Genomic DNA, 19,981 nt, shown 5'->3' on the forward strand with positions numbered 1-19,981 from the left:
AGGCGATTTTATTCCGCGAAAAGGAGGGTCGCTCATCGCTTATTTCGAAGAAGCGTTAGAGTTCTTCAAGCGTCGGATGATTTCATACAAGAGGATCGCCGCTTGCTTCCAGGAATGCCAGAACCCATCCGCTGGCATAGTGACTCGTGTCGCATGCAACCCTATGATGATCCTACAACCACCTGCATTATAGAATCCAGAACTCTCAGCGAAGGTGCTTGCTTTTCCTTTTGTACTTCACTCACGACCGCAATGTCTGTTTGTCGATGTTACTCGGAATAAAGGTGGCGTAGAAGTTAGCCTACACGTTATTTACGCGCAGGTCCCTTGGCATCAAAGAGGCGCAGCGTTAACTCTTTACCTGAATTGATCCTGTTTGTTTTGTTCTTCTTAAGTGTGTCTACGAACCTTTATTTTTTTCACGGCTCAAAAGTGGGTTGCGTTTTCTTACGGGAGCAGCAGCACAAGAAAGAAGAGCCACAAAGCCAGAGTTTTCATGGTGACTGAAATTACGATGCAGCAGTCGTTCTTCGTTTAAATATCCCTGATGCGACGGTGACAGCGTTGACACTTCGGTGCACCTGCTCAAGGTCAGTGGACGATTCGTGACCGTTTTCTCGTCATCCATGTCAACAGCCACTACGAGCTTGTCTTGAATGCGAGATGGACTATCAACCCCACTTTTGATATCAGCCTTCTGCAAACAAAACCTTTCGCACGTTCACAAAAAAAAGTATCAAGCACATTGTATAATTTTTTAACCAGTAAGATTGATGCGTCCGCTTTCAACTTTTATTAAGTTGCGCTTGCAAAACCTGCAGAAATGTGCAGATCCAAATATCACGATTTATTTTCGTCAAACTCGCAAGAACTTCTCAAGCATATTCACTTCGGCGCATAATCGCTTCCGCACGAAAAATGCGGCATTCGTCCTTTCATAGACGCAACCTAATGAATCCAAAAAACAGTTAAGCCAAGAATAGCAAAGGGGATGCTATATTCTATGAACTGTTGTGTAGTGTAGCAATGCAATCTAGAAAACTCGTTGCTATATACTAACACTGCGCGCCTCCCGCGCAAGCCAGGCGTTCTTTGCTCAGAGACAGGTTTCGCCTCAGTAAATACAGAAAGTTTCACGGCCGGTTCGGAGGCTCAAAACGGCCATAGAAACATTGGCAAAAGTACAGTTACCCGCCAGTTACCTGTAATCCACTTCTATAGGCAAACTCTAGCACCATTCACTGACTCTTTGCAGAACTTTCTCCTGTACGAAGAATCTGTATGGTCGAAAAAATGGCGTACGAAAGACACGTACAGTGCTTGAAACTGATCGCGTTGGTGCAAATTTTCTTCGATCGCATGACGCAAGCTACGCTACCTAAGGGTCTGAAGTGCCCCTTCCTAAAAGCATCGATAGATGCTGACTGGAACAAGGTAGGTACCCACGATTCCTCGTGCCATTTTTGCTCCGCTTTTCAATGAACATTCGTACAATTTTTCATCATGCACTGCTGTGATTATCACAGACCACGTATCGCGCGCTTTGGTTCGTAGACAAAATGGCTGATCATCAAGGTGCAACTGAGGTATAAGCTATAGTTTACTAACAAGCAGGTCCTTTGAAGAATGGGGCTTCATAGACGGGCCTGTTTTGTGTGTTACGGAGTCAAACGTATATCTACTTGATAATTTAGGGCGAACATTACGGGGTGTCAAAAAAATATTGCTCTAATTGATTTCCAGTAAAAAGTAATAGACGAAGGCCGCTTGCTGTGTTTCCTCTTTCTGTACCTATTTTTACAGCGAAAGCTCTTATCAGATCACAACGGCAGTGGGGTAACTGTCCGCTGCCGCCGCCGGTGTCCGCAACCACTACCACGAGTAATAACAAAAAAACGAAATAATAAAAATATTCAGGATGGGATGAGATTTGAACCCGGGCACCTTGCGTGGCATTTGAGTATTCTACCACAGAGCCACACCGGTTTTATTTTTCTTCATTGCCTCACACAAGTATTTGCACGCACTACTACACACTACTACACTACACACTACACCATAGGTCGGCAAACTCACTCATGAGTCGACTCATTCAGACTCAGATCGAGCTGTGAGTCTGAGTCTGAGTGAGTCCGGGTGAGTAATATTTTGGGGAGTGTGAGCCCGAGTGAGCTCCACCTTTAATTGCTGACCTATGATCCTATTCACTCAGCTATCTGCATTTCTATCCGTCTTATATCGGTTTACATTTATACTCAGATCTATTCCCACACACCTCAATGCACTAGCGTTCATGCACCACCTCAACGTTTTTTGATCAGAGGCGTGAGTGAGGGGGGGGGGTGCTATAACCTCCCAACTCTTTCCCGGGACTTCTCGTGCGAGTCACATATATGTCGTGCGTACAAATATGTATTTGTAGTCACAAATATGTCGTGCGAGTCACATATTTCATAAAAACATCCTTACTAAATTGAAACCCCTGAAATCTAGTATTTGAAGGTACAAGACCCAAAGGCGTATCGTAGAGCACCCATTATTTGAGATATTGGCATTCAAGAGCATTTACACCATGATCGGCAGAGCTCACTTAATCCCAGTGCACTCATAAGTCGACTCACTCAGGCTCACTGAGGCTCAGGTCAAGCCGTGAGTCTGAGTCTGAGCGAGCCCGGCTGAGCAAAATGTTGGTGAGTTTGAGTTCGAGTGGGTCCGGTTGAGAAAAAATTGGGAGACCCTTAAGCTTCACCTTTAAGAGTTGAACGCGATAGCGAAATCCGGCCCCTAGTGAGCACTTCGACCACTAAGTGGATACTTATTAATGTGTATTGTTACACACACACGCACACAGACACACACGCACGCACGCGTGCGAATTGTAGAGGTTTTCGATCTAAAGCAAGAGTCGCATGGCCTCCAAGATACACGCCGCGCGCCCACCCTCTCGGATGCCATGAAAAGTCGAGACATATTTCTCACAATGCTTCACAGACGGCAGCACATTATCTAGCATTTGCTGTTTGCTGCGTTGGCTTGATATGTTTTCCGCTAGATGGACATAGTTGTCCATTTTTAGAGCTGTTTGAAAGTTCGTGTGTGTATTTAGCGGCGATGGCTGCACTGGCTGCATTATCCCGGCCTTTTTCGACGTAGTTTGATGGCCTCGCGAATGCGCCTACAAATCGCCGTATGGACTCGTTTTCGTCGTGACACCTGCCGAACAAAATGCGTTAAGGAAGGAGGCGCTGGTTAAGGAGACTCCTTTCACTACATGACATTTATGTAGTGTTTTTTTCCGAGAAAGCTGCAAGTAACAGCGTGGCTTTGGGAGAGAAAGACGAAGACGACGGTCTGAACGGTCGCGTTTTTCATGTTCTCCGCTACCAAGGATTTATCGGCCATGGGCCGAGGTGTTGCTCAGGCTTCAGCCAGCGGCAATGACTACCGTGTTGTACTGCCTCGCCTTCCCACCGGTAAGCTGGTTGTGGATTCGATTTTTCTACATGCGGACTTAGCTGGTCGCCCTTACCGGGTTCAAGACTTCAGAGATGCTCTTCGGGAGATTATCGACTTGAAGGAAATAAGCTCGATAGGTCAATTCCAAATGTCACATGTTTGGATGGCCACGTGCAAGTCAACGCTAACGAAAACAAAGTTGGTCACAAGAGGTGAATTTTTCGTGAAAAATCGTCGATGCCTCGTGATTGACCCGGAGCCTACGGAAGTAAAGATGAAACTTATGTGGCTTCCTGAGCACTTGGAAGACGCCTATATTCGCGAGGCACTGCAAGTGTTTGGGAAGGTCAAGACAATATCAAAAGAAAGCTGGAAAGTAGCGGACATGGAGCAAATGCAGACGCTAAACCGTGATGTTGTTTTGTCCCTTGCCGATGGAGTCCGTGTTGGCGACGTTCCCCACATTCTTTATGTCTGTGGAGTGCAAAGCCTCGTCCTGATCCCTGGCCGCCCACCACTTTGTCTTCGGTGTAGTAAGGTTGGACACATCCGTCGAAATTGCAGGACTCCTCGCTGCGACGACTGTCGACGCTTCGGCCATTCCGCTGAGGACTGTGTTGTGACATACGCTAACAAACTGAGGCAGCGTACGCAACAGCCAGATGATAGCCTACAAGAGCATATCATGGATGCCACCGAGGTTCTGGATGCAACAGGAGACACACCGTCAACTTCAGATTCTGCTGGCTCCTCCAAGAAGGATCCAGAAGTGACAAGAAATTCAGTTGCTGTTGACACAGTTGCAACTTCTGAGTGCAAAGAACCAGGTGCATCTTGCAAGCAGCTGATCCAAAATAGCTCCGAACAGCCTCAAGCACAAGGAAAAGTCCCCACGAAGAATGACGCTGCGCTGACCCAAAATGGCACCGAAGAGCCTCTAGCACAGGAAAGAGACCTTAGGAAGGATCCTGCTGAAGCTGCTTCACCTGCTTGCGCTGCAGCTCCGCAGCAGCCTTTTCATCATGGTGTGGCGTTAGATGAAGATATGCAGGCTTCTGTGGATACGACAATACCCAAACGCCGCGCGACGTACAGCTCGGATTCAAGCAAGGAGAGTGACCCAGCGACAGTCAGTAGGAAGTCACGCCGTCGCCGAACGTCCCCGCACCATGGGAAGTGTCGGCGATCCCGATCTAGGAGGCCTGAGGGGGGTTCAAGGGAAGCCTCACCATCAACCCTCAGGACTGATCACATGGGACAATAAGCGCAATAGAAGGTAGTCACCATGGCGCAATCTGAGCGACTTATCTTTGCAACCTTGAACGTACGTGGCCTTAGGTCTTCGCAGAAACAGGCGCAGCTCCGTAGACTTTTTAAACGAAAGCGTCTCGACTTTGTCGCCATCCAGGAGACAAAGATCGAGAGTGACGAAGAGACTGAGAGGGCCCTGCGGCCTTTTCTGTCTGAGTACAACGTGTGTGTTTCACATGCAAAAGGTTTATCTGCGGGCTGTTGGCTGTTCCTGAGAAAGAGCCTACCCTGTTCAGCAATCAGTACTAGTGTTGATAACGAGGGCAGATATATATGCTGTGATTTTTTGTTGCAAGGAGCGCCGTGGCGAATTATCAATCTATATGCGTTTAATGAGGTTTCGAAACGACTTGATTTATTCAAAAATATGTCTAATTTAATTGACTCCGACAGATGCACTGTACTAATGGGTGACTTCAACTGTGTGTGTGACGCTAATGATCGTAGCAATCCTAATGGCAGGCGAGACAGGAGTGGTGAGCTTTTATCCGGTATTGTAGATAACGCGGGGCTAATTGACATTGGTGTTTCGAACCGTGTAACGGCATATACAAGAGTTCAGGGATGTTCTTATGCTCGCCTTGATCGGATTTACGTGTCCTCATCGCTCCTCTCTCGTAAAATATCCTGTAGCACTGAAGCAGTGTCGTTCTCAGATCACTGTATTGTTATTGCTCAAATTGGTGAAAACCGTCATAAACAATTCCGCCCACAGTGGGCCCTTTGGAAGATGAACTCAAAGCTTCTCTGCGATCAGGAATTCGTAAATCGCGTCCAGACGACAATGAGGCAATCTTTTTCGATTGGTTTGCACACATTTGCTGCTTGGGAGCTTTTTAAACAAGAAGTCCGTGTTATAGCTATAGAAATTGGAGCCGTTAAGTCTTACTATAAAAAGTATGAAGAAAAGGCACTCCTTAAAAGTCTGGGCAATCTTTATGAAATGGAATGCGAAATGCCGGGAACGTACATTAATGAAATCGAAAATATTAAATGTCAACTTCAAAGATATGATGCAGCCCGCTACAAAGGAGCGCGTATTCGATCTAGAAACCAACGCACCTTGAATTCCGAGCAACCGACGCGTCAAGCTTTACTGGATGAACAACGCCATGCAATTTCTAAACTAATTCCAGACTTATACTCTAACGGTGTCCTGATAACAGATACAAGAGACATCACTTTGAAGTTCGAAAAGTACTATGAAAGTTTATTTAGTTCTCTTTCTGATGATCCTGACGTTCACCTGAAGGCTAGTTTTGTTTCCCTCTTGAGCCCCTTGAAAGACGATGACTGTGCAGCCATCAATGGACCCATTACGATAAAGGAAATTGAGCAGGCAATTGACAACTTACCTTTATCGAAAACACCTGGCCCTGATGGCATCTCAGCTGAATTTTACAAAGCTTTTAAAAAAACGCTATCTCCCATATTGCTGGACATCTTTGAAATAAGTTATGACATGGAGACACTCCCGCGATCTTTTTGCAAAAGCCACACTGTTTTAATACCGAAAACCTCTGACAAGGAAAAGCTTCGCTCCGTCGAAGGTTACAGGCCAATATCGCTGTCAAATGTGGACTACAAAATTTTTGCTAAAGTATTATCAAATAGATTGCAATTTGCGATGTCGATTCTCATTGGGTCTCATCAGACATGTGGAATTAGGGGCCGATCTATACAAAACAATATACACGTTGCTCGAACAGTTCTTCAGTTCTGCTATGGTTATCAAAAACAGCTTGCAATGCTACAGGTAGACCTTGCAAAAGCCTTTGATCGTGTTAGTCATTCGTTCCTTTTTTCTCTACTTGAGCATGCCAATGTTGGCACAGTCGTGCTTAAAGGTGTTAAACTTTGTTATAATGAATGCTCAACTCGTCTCATTGTTAATGGTCAACTCTCGAAACCTGTTTCTATTTGCTCTTCGGTGAAACAAGGATGCCCGATGTCACCACTTCTGTTTGCACTTTATCTAGAGCCGCTGTGCTTAAGCATAATACAGTCCAGTTGTATTCGCGGCTTTAGTATATTAGGCAGTGAAGTTAAAGTATTAGCTTATGCAGACGATGTCGCTTTCTTTTGCACAGATAAACCAAGTGTAGAAAATGTGGTATCTACAATTGAAAAGTTTGGCGTTGTATCAGGAGCGCGTTTAAATGCCTCTAAGAGTTTAGGACTATGGTTTGGCTCGTGGGGTACCACGCCGAATCAGTTCGCAGGGATTAATTGGACACGAATCCCGCCAAAATACCTCGGAGTACCACTGGACGCGTATAGATTCAGTGCGCATTACTGGAAGGAGCGCGTTCCTAAGCTTGAACGACAGGCCCAGACATTTGTTCCCCATCGACTTTCAATATTCGGGAGAGCTGAAGCTTGCAATACTTTCCTAGCAACAAAGCTTTACTACGTATTGCAACTTATCCATTGCGCGAGATTTTATATACAACGCTTTCATCGAATTTTTGCTACTTTCATATGGTCTTCGACTTTTGAGCCCATGCGTCGTGACAACATTTTCAGGCCAGTTAGTGAGGGTGGGTTGGGATTAGTACACCTTTATCTATGGCAAACAGTTTCACGGTTCTTCTTTTTTCGAGACAATTCCCACCCCGTAATCCGTTCATTCTTGCAGGTTACACTTGTTGATTGCTTGCCAGACTTAGTTGTTTCATCAAACTTCTCCGAACGCCCGTGTTTGTGGGGATTCATGCAGGAAGTTTACCTCGCAGTTCGGTTCCTTAAAGCTCGCTTTTCCATGGAATACCTGTACACAGCCTCGCGCAAGGTACTATATAAGGATTTACTAACTATGCTCTTCCCGCCTCCGTTGTACCGTTCATTGTACTCCGATCTTTCAGGCCACGATGTGTTGAAACGTGTGCGCAAAATGTATATTCCTCCTAATTCAAAAACATTTTTCTACAAACTCCACTCTGAAACACTTCCGGTAAGCACATGGTTGAAAAGAAAAGGTATTTTTGTCTCTTCTGTTAACTGCCGTCTATGTGATGTGCCGGAAACAATAGAACATTGCTTTATTAGCTGCAAAGACGCTATTCTGTTCTGGGATGTCCTTCAGAGAGCACTGAAGAAACGTTTTGTCGTCAATTCTCACACCATACGTTATCTTATACCAACATCGCTTGATGAAGTGCCATATGATATGTTTTTCCTCATGGGTATGCATAGCTTATGGAAGACACGTATGCAGGACCGTAACGCAGAACCCACCATTTCTTCAAGCATGCACTTCATTCGCATGACTATTCAGCTAAAGGACATTTATGATGACCTGGACTTTAGACCGGACTGGTACCCCCTCTTGGTGAGGTGCTCGGCCTCACCACATTTCTAGTATAACACGATGTGAAGAACTCTCACCGTTCTACTGCACGTTGTGTTAGCCATCGAGTGTGCACTTAGTAACGCTTGAGCGCATATTGTCGCTATGTGATTGTACCTTTGCTTGCTTTATTTGTGCTATTATTGTGCACTGTAATATTAAGTGTGATAAATACCATGAAAGAAAAAAAAAAAAAAAAAAAAAAAAAAATAACAGCGTGGCTTTGTGGTAAGACGCCTGCTTGCCACGCGAACGACCCGGGTTCGATCCTCAATGGGACCGAAGATTTGATTGTTTATTTTATTTGCTTCTTTCTCGATTTTTCGGTCATGGACGATTTTTCGCTCACAACCAACGGTGCCGACGCCGACACCGGAATTTCTGCGACACGAGCTCTCTAACGCAAAAGTTTAGCGAGTCTGAGTCCGAGTGAGTTCGGTTGAGGAAAATTTCGGTGTATCTGAGTCCGAGTGAGCTCTCACAGCAAAATATAATTCTTGAATGAGTCCGAGTGAGTTCCAAAATTTTTGCCCACCTATCCACTACCCTACACTACGCTACACACTACACTCCACTACCCACACACGCACACAAACTCCTTTGCAAAAAGACCCTATACAGGCGACATGTCGGGCAAGGAATCGCGTTAACAGAAGAGTAAAATAACAACCAGGCGTCACACAATGCTATTTGCGCAACGAGTGCGTGGTTTAAAGCTTGCCACCCACTACACCACTACAAAGAGCTTGAACATAATTCTTCATCGTCATCAGCCAAATGCAGCCGCAACAAAGTGCAGATAATGCCTTACAGATGGGTAGTGGGTACGTCGCTTATCAGCAGAAAGACGAATAATGACATAGTGGGTGCTTCCATACTTCACAAAAATTGTGATGTGTGGCGTAGTGGATACCTTGCATGTGCACTTGTATTAGTTTCCCCAAGAGAGTTTATAACGGGCTTTAGAAAGGCCGTTATTCGAGCTTTCGCTGTGACTGTGCTGCGCGCTCCAGGCAGGCCTGGCGTTTTTTTGCGGATACGCCTCAATATTTTCACTCATATTTAGGTTGGAGCCGGTGCTATAGAAAACTTGGTACAAATATATTAAGCGCTTTTTTTTGTGCATCTGAGCTACCGTCCTTACGGCTCAGACACCTAACGGCAAAAGAAAGCGGAAAATAAACACAAAAGTGACAGTTCACCAGCAAAGGCGAAGCAGTGAATGCGATAGCAACGAATTGGAACACTGCACGAAGGAAGGCTTGCAGACACTTCCTTTGGCACCCGGCCTAACGTGAGCGGCGAGAACACAACGCGTAACAAGGTACGAGCAGTCCGCGAATCTCTGTCAGGATAGGGCGCGCGGGACCGCGGCCTGCCGTTCAAAGTACGCAGTTCGTGCCGGAACCACGCAGCCCTCAAGGGACCATTCATGGACCTTTAGCGCAACGGAAGACGCGCTTTTATTCGCCGCTTCTGCCAAGACCGTTGGCTGCCCTCGCGTGCTTTCACTCGCGCATAGAACATGCCACGCCCTTTGACTTCACACAGAACCTCACGGCGACGGCGACACCGAAAATGCGCCTGGGTTATCCATATAATTGCTACCGTAATAAAATTGTTTAATAAATTCATTATGCTTTACAAATTAAAAGGATCTCTTGAGTTTTGCTGGGCTTCCTTGCTTGCGTACCTAGGTGACTGCCGGGTGCATTTCTTAGCAGAGCATTAAAGAAACGTGTAGCCATCTGTCGTTGTTACAGTTATACAGAAGGCATGATCGATTGGAGTCATCCCGTTAGTCATCCGGTAACTCCCCACAAGAAATAGTTCGAAATATTCCGCTGGGTATTGGTGACTTGAAAAAGCCTTCGAATACTTCTATTCAACAAGGCTGCAGCTGTGGCCTTGAAAATCACAAGTCCGCCTGTCGAAAGTTGGCTCGAGCTACACTCCGTGTAGGATTTCTCATTTCTTCAAGATTTCATCTTCCCCTAAACCTCTACCTTAACAGGGTGTTAGCGAAATTCACGGCTGCGATTGTTTATTTTAATAAGCTTCGTATAATGTTGAGATGATCTCATGGAATACGCACAGTACCACAATAGAGATTGTTGTCTCGTCGTACGAAACCTTATTTTTTTTAAATATCTTTTTCAGCTTGGAGGACATGAGTGGATGGAAGGATTGCAGTACCCTAATATGTGGAACGTATGCCACGTATTAGAATATTTCCCATCGAACAATACTTTCACCATCAAGTCGAGACCGGGGTAAGGCGCGCTGCTAAATTCCGTTAAACGTCCGAGTACCGTTGTTACGAAACTTGTTACATTTTTTTATTGTGCAGTATTAGTCGCAGTTTCTTATTCGAGTTGCTAAACTAAAAATACAGGCTCAGCTAGCCTGCTCGCCGTACCTGAACGCGAAGGCAACTTTGGTGACAACCAGAAAATGAAACACAGAGGCTGGTACTTGCCGCGGCAATTCCTTTTAGTCCGCATTCTTCGTGGTCAGTGCTACATTAATCAACGCAGCTGCCAAAAAGGACGAGGCTATCGAAAATGTAACTAGCAGTAACTCGAAAGATTGAATATTTAAAGCCCATTACTCGGGAAATTGCTCCGTGTGCAGAATAGATAAAATTCGAAGCAAGCTCGATAATAAGCGCTTGCAAATAGATGTGTGACCACAGACAAGTGCGCTAACGTCGTTATAGGGAACTTGACGGCGAAAGAAAAAAAGCGCCTCTAGTGTCCATGCGATTGCTATCGCAAGGAAAACAAACCATACCGACCACCGTGGTGACTTAGCACTTATTGCGTAGCACTCATATGCTCGGGAACGTGGTATTCGATTGCCGGTCAGAGCGACGGAGTTACAAAGGGAGCAAACAGGAAGTGAGCAGATTGGTCGACATTAAAGGGGCCCCTAACCAGCCTCCGAAAATGCAAAAAAAAAGCGAGCGCGTTATTCTCTCCTAGCGTTTCTCGTCCTTCTGGCGCAGTTCGCGACGCAAGAACCAGCGATTTACGTGAAGTCATTGCGGTGCATACTCTCGACTGGTTCATATACGCGAAATATGTATGTTCTGAATTCCTACACTGCTTTGCCACGCAGCCGCCCACCTGTTCTTCCTTGTCTCGCATGACCATCGTGCGCGATCAACTGATTTCGGTTCATTTTGTGCGTTTTAGGCTGCGTATTTGAAGAAAACAGCGTGTAGCCGATAAGCGCGAAATCATGATAGGCCGCACGCTTAGTGCTGGCACTGTACACGTGCTTCTAAGAAACAAGTGGCGACGAGAAGATATCGCCCATAGGAAAGGGTAGTGATAAGGCGAGAAAGAAACCACTCCTTTGTCTTTGAACTCAGGGTGGTGAGGGGCCCTTTAAGAGAAGACCCGCTGGTAGAAAGTAATCCTCAGCAAGTCTTGTTAACGGGACGCGCCCTCGTTCAAAAGCATCGGATATATCTTGACTCCATCGTAATATGTGAGCTTTTCGGACAACCTTCGCCAGCGTTATTATCATTTTTTTTTTTGCGCCAGCACATCGCGACGTTAACTTCCTTGCAGAACACCCAAGATTCGCCCCCGAGCGGGGTTTTCCATAAATTCTATAGGGAACCCAAGCTCAAGTTTGCGGCGCGACGACAGCGCCGCGCCAGCCGCGCTGCGGCTCTGTCGGAAAACACTGAACCGTCGCGCGGCCGACTCAGCCCCTTTCACGGTAGCGGTAGCGCACGTGCGCTCGCGTTCTTCTCTCGGTGCGGGTAACTGTGGGGCCGTCAGCTCGGCACGTTGAACCGAGAGGCTTGCTGTGCGAAGCTGCGCATTTCCACGATGGCAGAAGCGACCCCGCGGAAGCGCAAGCGTGGTCCGAAGTATTGCGGTTTAGTGGCCAGCCACAACAGTGCAGACAAGGCACACGATTCACGTGTTAAACTGTATCGGTTCCCGGGCGTGTCGCACGAGAAATAAAGGCGCCAAGCGTGGATAGCTGACAGCGCTGTCTCGCCTTCTATTTTGGCTGTCTGAGTTCATCGCTTTCGTTCGTTCCGACTACCTGAATCGGTAAGTAACGGGGCGCATGCACGCAGCGACTACAGTAATGATTACTCGCTGTCTTCTCGCATTGTTAAAGTCCAGTTACGGTTGTAGGTGAAGCAACTTTGTGTTTTGATTCCCCGTGCTCGTGAGACCTACCCGTCGTTGTTGAACGTTCACATTCGCGTTATACCGTTAGCGTTGCGCGGTTGGTTGAATTCAACTGAACTCCGCACATTGTCAGAAGTTCGGCGCCTGCATTTCACGCGTCGGGAAGGCTGCTTTATCACGCCGGAATGGACGTCTGTGCATTTTCAGCAAGCTTTGACATCGTTCTGCAGGTTTGCTTTGTTTTTGTCACTTTATTGGGGTGATATATATTTAAGCCGCTAAATATAACTGGCACTTCATACATGCTTTGCAATTGCAACCTTGAAAAAACCACCTTCTGACTTTGTGCGATTTTCTAGCCTCGTTCACGCAACAGGTTTTATACGCCTGTCAAGTCGATATCATAAAAAGAGACTGCAAGCATGACGCGAGAGCCGAAAAAACGAGGCGAGCAGTTCATCTTGCTTCACAGTGGTTGAAGCTCAGCTAGCTGCCTCGCGTCTTAATCGGCGGGTGATTCTCCAGCGGCACGGAGGACTTGACTCTAACCTTCTCAGGAAGCAGTGCCATGGCCGTATAATCTTTTTTTCGCACGCCCCAAACGTTTGTTCACGAAAGTATACGGCTGCTACTGTAAGCATGCCATATCAAAACAACAATCATATGATTCGTAGTCCACGCCGCAGAACATCGATAGCGTGTACGGCTTCATTTCGGAGTGCATGTGGACCATTATTCATCTTTAACGTGACAGAATGAGACTTACCTCGAGGTATATGTCCTACACGGTGTAATCGCGACTTGGAAAATGCATTTCGCTTTGAGTCGGGTGTGGTTGTCGTCGATCGTCTGCTCTTCACCGTTAACGTGATTGACGAGCTTTCCTCATTTTATCAAGTTCGCTTTGCGGAAGTGCCAGTCAAGCTTGAAGATCCTTTTGAAGCCGCACTGCACGCGGTACATTGTGAGACGCCGCAAGTGCACCGCGAGAGCTCTGCACGTGCACGGAAGCGAGCGGCAACGCGGTGGCGAGAAGGGAAAGCGCTCGCTGATCACGCCCCAGTTTCTCTTTTTCTGCCAGAGATGGCGCTGCCTGTCAAGAGCAGCAGCGCCGCTAAGCGTTGCTTGGGAAGCCTATACAAAACCCCAACAAAAATAAGTCAACATAAAAGGCGTTGTGTTGTATATGATAGATATGCATACGATTGAGACAAGGAGGGCCAATTCACTGTCAGAAAATTTAAACTTAATTTTAACCTAAAGTCTTCCCAAGTCAACGAAGTTTATCAAACTCTACCGGCCAACGCCATAAAATGCACTTAGATGGAACATTAAGGTCACCGAATCTTAATCCTACGCACTGGTGCAGCGAACGTAACGCGCTCCAACGCGACCGGCGTAGAGATGACTCTCGCTCCATTCGCGCGCCCTTCGCACCGGTATGGTGGCTAGCATGGTGGCTAGAGCACCACAGCACCGGCTACAATGCATTGCGCGGGAAGAGGCTCTTACAGCGTCTCGCTGTTCAAAACGGCACCTGGGCTGGGAACTGTTCCGCGCATGCTCCAAAGAGAGCAGCCGTTGGCGCACGCATCATAATATATCCGCCTGCTTCGAACGCGAGAGCATTTCGGTGGGCACGGCGGGCGCTGCGAATAGCGTGCACGGTGGTAGAATACTACCATCGTGGTAGCGTGATTGGACGCTACAAGCGCTCACCTGCGCGCCAAGGGCGTCTGTCTTTAAACGCACCTTGAGACGCGTGCGCGATGGCTCTGGTTGGAGCTGGACGAACGTCAAAAATGGAGCTGGACGAACGTCAACAACCAGATCCTAGCGGACTATGTACATACAGTTCGCCTAAACTGTACATTCTGCAAAGAGTGGCCATCACTGGAAGCTAACCCAGCTAGTGTCATTACGTCCCTTAAAGGGACACTAAAGGCAAATAACAATTTTTGTCAGAGTGAAAGCTCAATGTATGACAACTTCTAAAACGGCAATATTATCAAGAGCAGTGCCCTACTTACGGAGAAATTAAGCTAAATGTACCACATGATAAGCGCCACGAGTGGGACATTTTCGATGTGATCTCGATGACGTATGAGAGTCTGCCTACACTAAATCACTAGTAATCAAACTAGAAGCAATAAAAAAAGAACCTTCCATGCATCAAAAGACGTAATAAAATGCTGTTTGTTTGTTTCCGTTTGATTCACGGAAAAAAGAACCTCTGTGGCGTGGCCATGGGGAAGGGCGCGCGTGGTTCAAAGGTTCCGTTTTCGCCGAACTGCGCTTCGCCCGGTGCCCTGCTTCGCTCACGCGGTCGCGTCTCAGTGGTAGTTTCGGGATCGCGTACTGCCGCGTGTGTTTTGCGCGCTCGTGAAAGTTGCTCTGACAGAAAGTTCGACAAAATGCCGCATGCAAGGACGCTGGCTCTACGAGCCCTCAGCAGCATACCGCGTTCATCGGGGCTCAAGTCGCTGAATTGGAGCCCAGTGTCGCGAACCAATGTCTCGTTGTCAAGTTCTCCGTCCACATCCATTGCGTCGATTGCGGCAAGTTTCGATGGTTTCGATAGCTGTTTGTTGCTGCTGTGGGTCGCGCTACTTTCGCTCGGCTGCTACTAGTGTCGGCGGCCGCGCAGTAAAGGCGGGCAACGTTGGGCACGGCAGCAGTGACGTATGAAAGTCTGATTTCAGGCGGGTGATTTGAAGTGCGCTTACGCGATGCGGACCACTAAAACGTGATTTTATTTCAAAATAAGCACTTCCTTGGCATAAAAGTAGCACTACGAGGTTTCTGGACCGCTATTTCAACAATAAACGTCGACTTAATATTTGCCTTTAGTGTCCCTTTAAGCGCAGCTAAGCATACCTACCCATTTTTTCCCTTTCTTTCTTTTTTCTTTCTCTTTCTGTTTTTTTTTGTGTATAGACCGACTGGCCCCACAAAAGTAGTTGACTCCTTCAAGCTTCGAAAGGAAGATGACAGGCGGTACCTGGCCGACGAGTGTAAGTAGCCCCACAAGGCGCAATCGGAATTTACTGAGTGTAGTGTCACACCCATGTCACCGTTGCACTTTTTTTCCGCATATTCAACACTTATCACACCTTGCCAGCTCTACATGTTCTCAAAGATAAAAAGTTCTACCAGATCTTGGACACCGACTATGCATCCTGGGCCCTCATTCACCACTGCTGGGAAAACAGTAAGCTATAAAAAAATTACACCATCTCCCGCTAAAGGGGACCATGAGGCGATGCGAAGCCGGAGCACTTGCACGATCGAGTTCCGTTGGCGTTTGTTGGGCATGCTACTGACCTCGCGTCGTGGAACGCGAAGAGGGACGCTACGCGCGTCGTCTAGCCTGGCCGTTAATTCTCACAGGGCGAGCGGGGAACGCGGTCGACAGGCGGGCGAGAGGGGGGCAGCGTAGGAGAGGAGAGAGAAGGGGAGGGGACGCGCATGCGCTCGAGCTCATCGCGGCGTTGCGCAGGAGAGAATTTCGGCATGTCTAGCCCGCGTTTCAGAGGAAGAGTGGAAAGGGGTATGGGAGAGGGGGAGGGGAGAGGGAAAGTGGAGAGGGGAAGTGGAGATGGAAAGTGGAGAGGGGAAGGGGAGAGGGTGAGTGGAGAGGAGGTGTGTGGAGAGGATATGCGCATGCGCAGTAAGGGTGGTCACGCCGCACACCACCGGATTGAGCTCGGCCTTAAGATACTTCGCATCTAATATTGCGACTATCACTTTTGTAGTAGTGACGGACACTTTATAAATGCAGTTGCTATGTTTGTTTGCGTGGCTACTTACATTTATTGTCACTGTCTCCAACAGCATCTGGATCGTGGTTTGTAGTTGCCCTGACGAAACCGATGGCCGAGGTACCTGCGAACGTAATGCAGAAGATTCAAGATGCCATGGCCCAATCTGGAGAGACCAGGAATGTCACTTGGAATCGTTCTGCGTGTATGCTGAAAAAAGTGACAATAGGCGCGGATATGGTGTCGGCTAAGCTGGCCCCTGCTGACACGCTGAGCTTGGTGGTCGCGACGGAACCTGTTGATAAGCTCAGCTTGGTTGACGGGGAGAAAGCACCAGTGGATAAGCCGAGCTTGGTGGATGGTTAGGCGCCGACAAAAAAAAAGCCACCTGTGAATAACCAGAAATTAAAAGACGGTTCCTTTCATTAAAAGGAGCAACTACGTGAAGCTCAGCATTTGACGAATAAAAGCGGTTAACATAAACCATACTTTTCTCGTCCCAAATATGCGTCGACTGCCTGATTTGCAGACTTGATACTCAAGTTCAGAATCGTAGCTGTCGCACTGTTAAGAATAAAAAAATTGGGGGACCCTTAAGCTTCGCCTTTGAGAGTTGAACGCGATAGCGAAATCCGGCCCCTAGTGCGCACTTCAACCACTAAGTGCATACTTATTAATGTGTATTGTTACACACACACGCACACAGACACACACGCGCGTGCGCGCGATGTATCTATAGTAATGGTACAGGTTTTCGATCTAAAGCCCTGTGCTAGAGCCGAGACATACTTCTCACAATGCCTCACAGAGCTCAGCACATTATTTAACGTTTGCTGTTTGCTTAATCAACGCCTCCTCCACAAAGCAGGCGTTAGCTTCATATGTTTTCCGCTAGATGGACATAGTTGTCCATTGTTGGAGCTGTTTGAAAGTTCGTGTGTGTTTTTAGCGGTGATGGCTGCACTATTCCGGCTTTTTTCGAAGCATGTCGCGCAAAAAATGTAGTTTGATGGCCTCGCCAATGCGTCTACAAATCGCCGAATGGGCTCATTTTCGTCGTGACACCTGCCGAACAAAATGCGTTAAGGAGACTCCTTCCACTACATGGCATTTATGTAGTGTTTTTTTCTAAACTAGTTGCAAGTCACATCGTGGCTTTGTGGTAGGATATCTGCTTGCCACGCAAACGGCCCGGGTTCAATCCTCAGTGGGACCAAAGATTTTCATTGTTTATTTTATTTGCATCTTTCTTGATTTTTTGGTCACGGACGATTTTTCGCTCACAAGCGACGCCGTCACCGTCGCCGACACCGGAATTTCTGCGACACGCGCTCGCTAACGCTATCGCGATAATACGTCTGATTCAAGGCACAACTAAGCGAACAGTGCTAATGGTAAGGAATCGGGGTGGCAACGCTAAGTGAGACTGCTATTTTGTCAGCAATGGGCGATACGACAAAATCAACAGCTGCTGTCAAGGTTGTTATAGTTTTTGTGAATAGTGCAGGACTGGACACCAGACTCTAGCGAAACCAATATGATACACGGTTATTGTATATACGCATCACTTTTTCCTCTCCCCATCATCACCCCTTATCACTCCTTTTTTCCCTTTCCCCTGTGCAGAGTAGCAGGCTGGAGCGCACTAGCTCAGGCCGACCTCTCTGCTTTTCAATAAATTTTCTCTCTCTCTCTCTCTTCGCTTCGACCTTGACACTCTACTTCTTCCCAGTTTTGTTCCTTTTCACTCTCATATCACAAGAATCTGAGGACGTATAAAGTGATGACGCGCCATTACAACGTTAATGTTACAGGCCGCTGTTTAACATTGCGCTGAACCATTTTTCTATTCATTTGTAGTTTTCGCGTATTTGTCATCCTGACACTATCCCCATAATACTGTTAGTAAAGGCAACCGCCCCGCATCAGTGTCACAGTACCGACGTGAGTTACGGTCAACAGCAATTACTCCGTAAATCAAAGAAAAAAATCACAGCATATCCACGGAGTGAATGATGATGAGTGGGCGAAACTGCGGAGGTTCATCGGTAAACCGTGAATCTTCCGTGAATTCTGCCCAGTACATCATCACCGACGTGAGATCGGGCGCGTTTATACTAAAGGTTCGATGAGTTATGACGACTTGCAGCTCACTTTAATTTTACAGGTACGCTGTGAATTTTCATTGTTTAGAAAACCATTGCTTTAGAAAACATCTGGCGTCTTTCGTTAAGCAGCTGGCGTCTTTTCGTTTTGCTTTAGAAACATCTAGCGTTCTTTCGTTTTGCTTTTACAAAACATCTGGCGTCTTTCGTTGGTTTATTTCATCAATCAACGGCGTTTTGAACAAAATTTTTATTGTTTAATCACGCACAGGAGAAATCTCACCAGGCACTACCTTGGAGGTAAACAATGGCTGCTAATGGGAATGAGAGACAGAAGAAGTCGGCTTTTAGCTAACACTTACACTTCTACTTCTACTAACGTTTCCTACTGGAACATGCCAATGGCTGCTAATGGGGAATGAGAGACAGAAGAATTCGGCTTTTAGTTAACGCGCACGCTGCGAATTTTTTATTGTTCAACAACGCACAGGAAAAATCTCCCACCGGCACCACCTTGGAGGTGAAAGCGTAAGACTGGTTACGCACTACGACTACTACGACTACGACTACGAGGGACGAACGGGTGCCGCCATTAGGAGCTTCGCCCCTAAAATGTATGTTGTATGCTGCGCACTCTTGACTTTTCGACAAAACACAGGATTCCAAATTCATTCTCTTTACACCCCTGTCACACGAGCACTTCAAATTCTTTTGAGCAAGGAGACTTCTTCCGAAAAAAGAGTTTCACACCAGCCGACACAGGACAGAGAGCGATCTCTTCCTCAGAAGACGGTCTTTTCTGGAAACGGAGTTCATCGATCTCTTTCTTGGCCGAAAAGATTAACCTCGGAAGTAGTGGGCACAAGCAACTATGAATTGATGAAAAAAATGGGCAACTGATTATTGCCCTGTCGCCTAGGCTGCAGAAAAATAAATTTAATATCTTGTAGAAGGCGTAATAAACAACTTAAAGCTTATTGCCTTGTGTGCTATCGTAAGCAGGTTGAACGGGTCGGGGATATCACATGGGGACGCTTGACGCGTCATACACACGCACGCAAAAAGCACGGCATGTGTATACATACAGGCACACATACAAATGCAGACATGAGCGTACATAACGTATGGCTGAATCCCCCCGAAAAACATTTCTGGTGTATGGCTGACGCCGGTGACTGAACAGCTCTGGGTGCACGCTAAAAGCGACGGCTGCAGGTAGGAGGTGGACACTTGTACTTTATACCGGATGTTCAAGTTAAGCTTTATGGTTTTGTTAAACTTCAGCACTGGGAAGAATTGACAACTATCTTTTCAGATATATTATGTATCCATGGGGACACAAAATGAGACAATAATTGTCGCTGTCAGCCACCCAATTAACTAAGATTGAATAATGAACTTTTCAGTGATTGCAGCAAGCGGGTATGTTTGCATTGAAGAGTAGGAGGCATTCGCGTTTCTACATTTCCGCTTGGAAGAATTCTTCTAGCATGTCTGTGCCCCGAGATATCCCGCTGCAAAGTTTAATTGCGGTTTGCATGATTACGCATGCAAGACGGTGAGGATCGGCGCCATGTTCCTCCCTGATGTGGCGAGCAGTCATTGCTTACTATCGCCAGCCGGTAGCAAAAGGGGTAACCGTTATCATCTTTGCCTATGCCTTCGACCCGGTGACAGATTAAACGCCGCGCGCAACTGCCGCGGCACATGCGGGAGGAGCTTTACGCCAGTGCTGTGACGCCATCATGACATCATATGGTGACGTCATCACCTGATGATTTTTTGGCATCGCTGGTGTTGACGCTGCCAACGGGGGACGCCGACGCGGGACACCGGTTA

The sequence above is a fragment of the Rhipicephalus sanguineus genome, chromosome 4 (genome assembly GCF_013339695.2).
Source record: "Rhipicephalus sanguineus isolate Rsan-2018 chromosome 4, BIME_Rsan_1.4, whole genome shotgun sequence".
In the NCBI taxonomy this organism is placed as follows: Eukaryota; Metazoa; Arthropoda; class Arachnida; order Ixodida; family Ixodidae; genus Rhipicephalus; species Rhipicephalus sanguineus.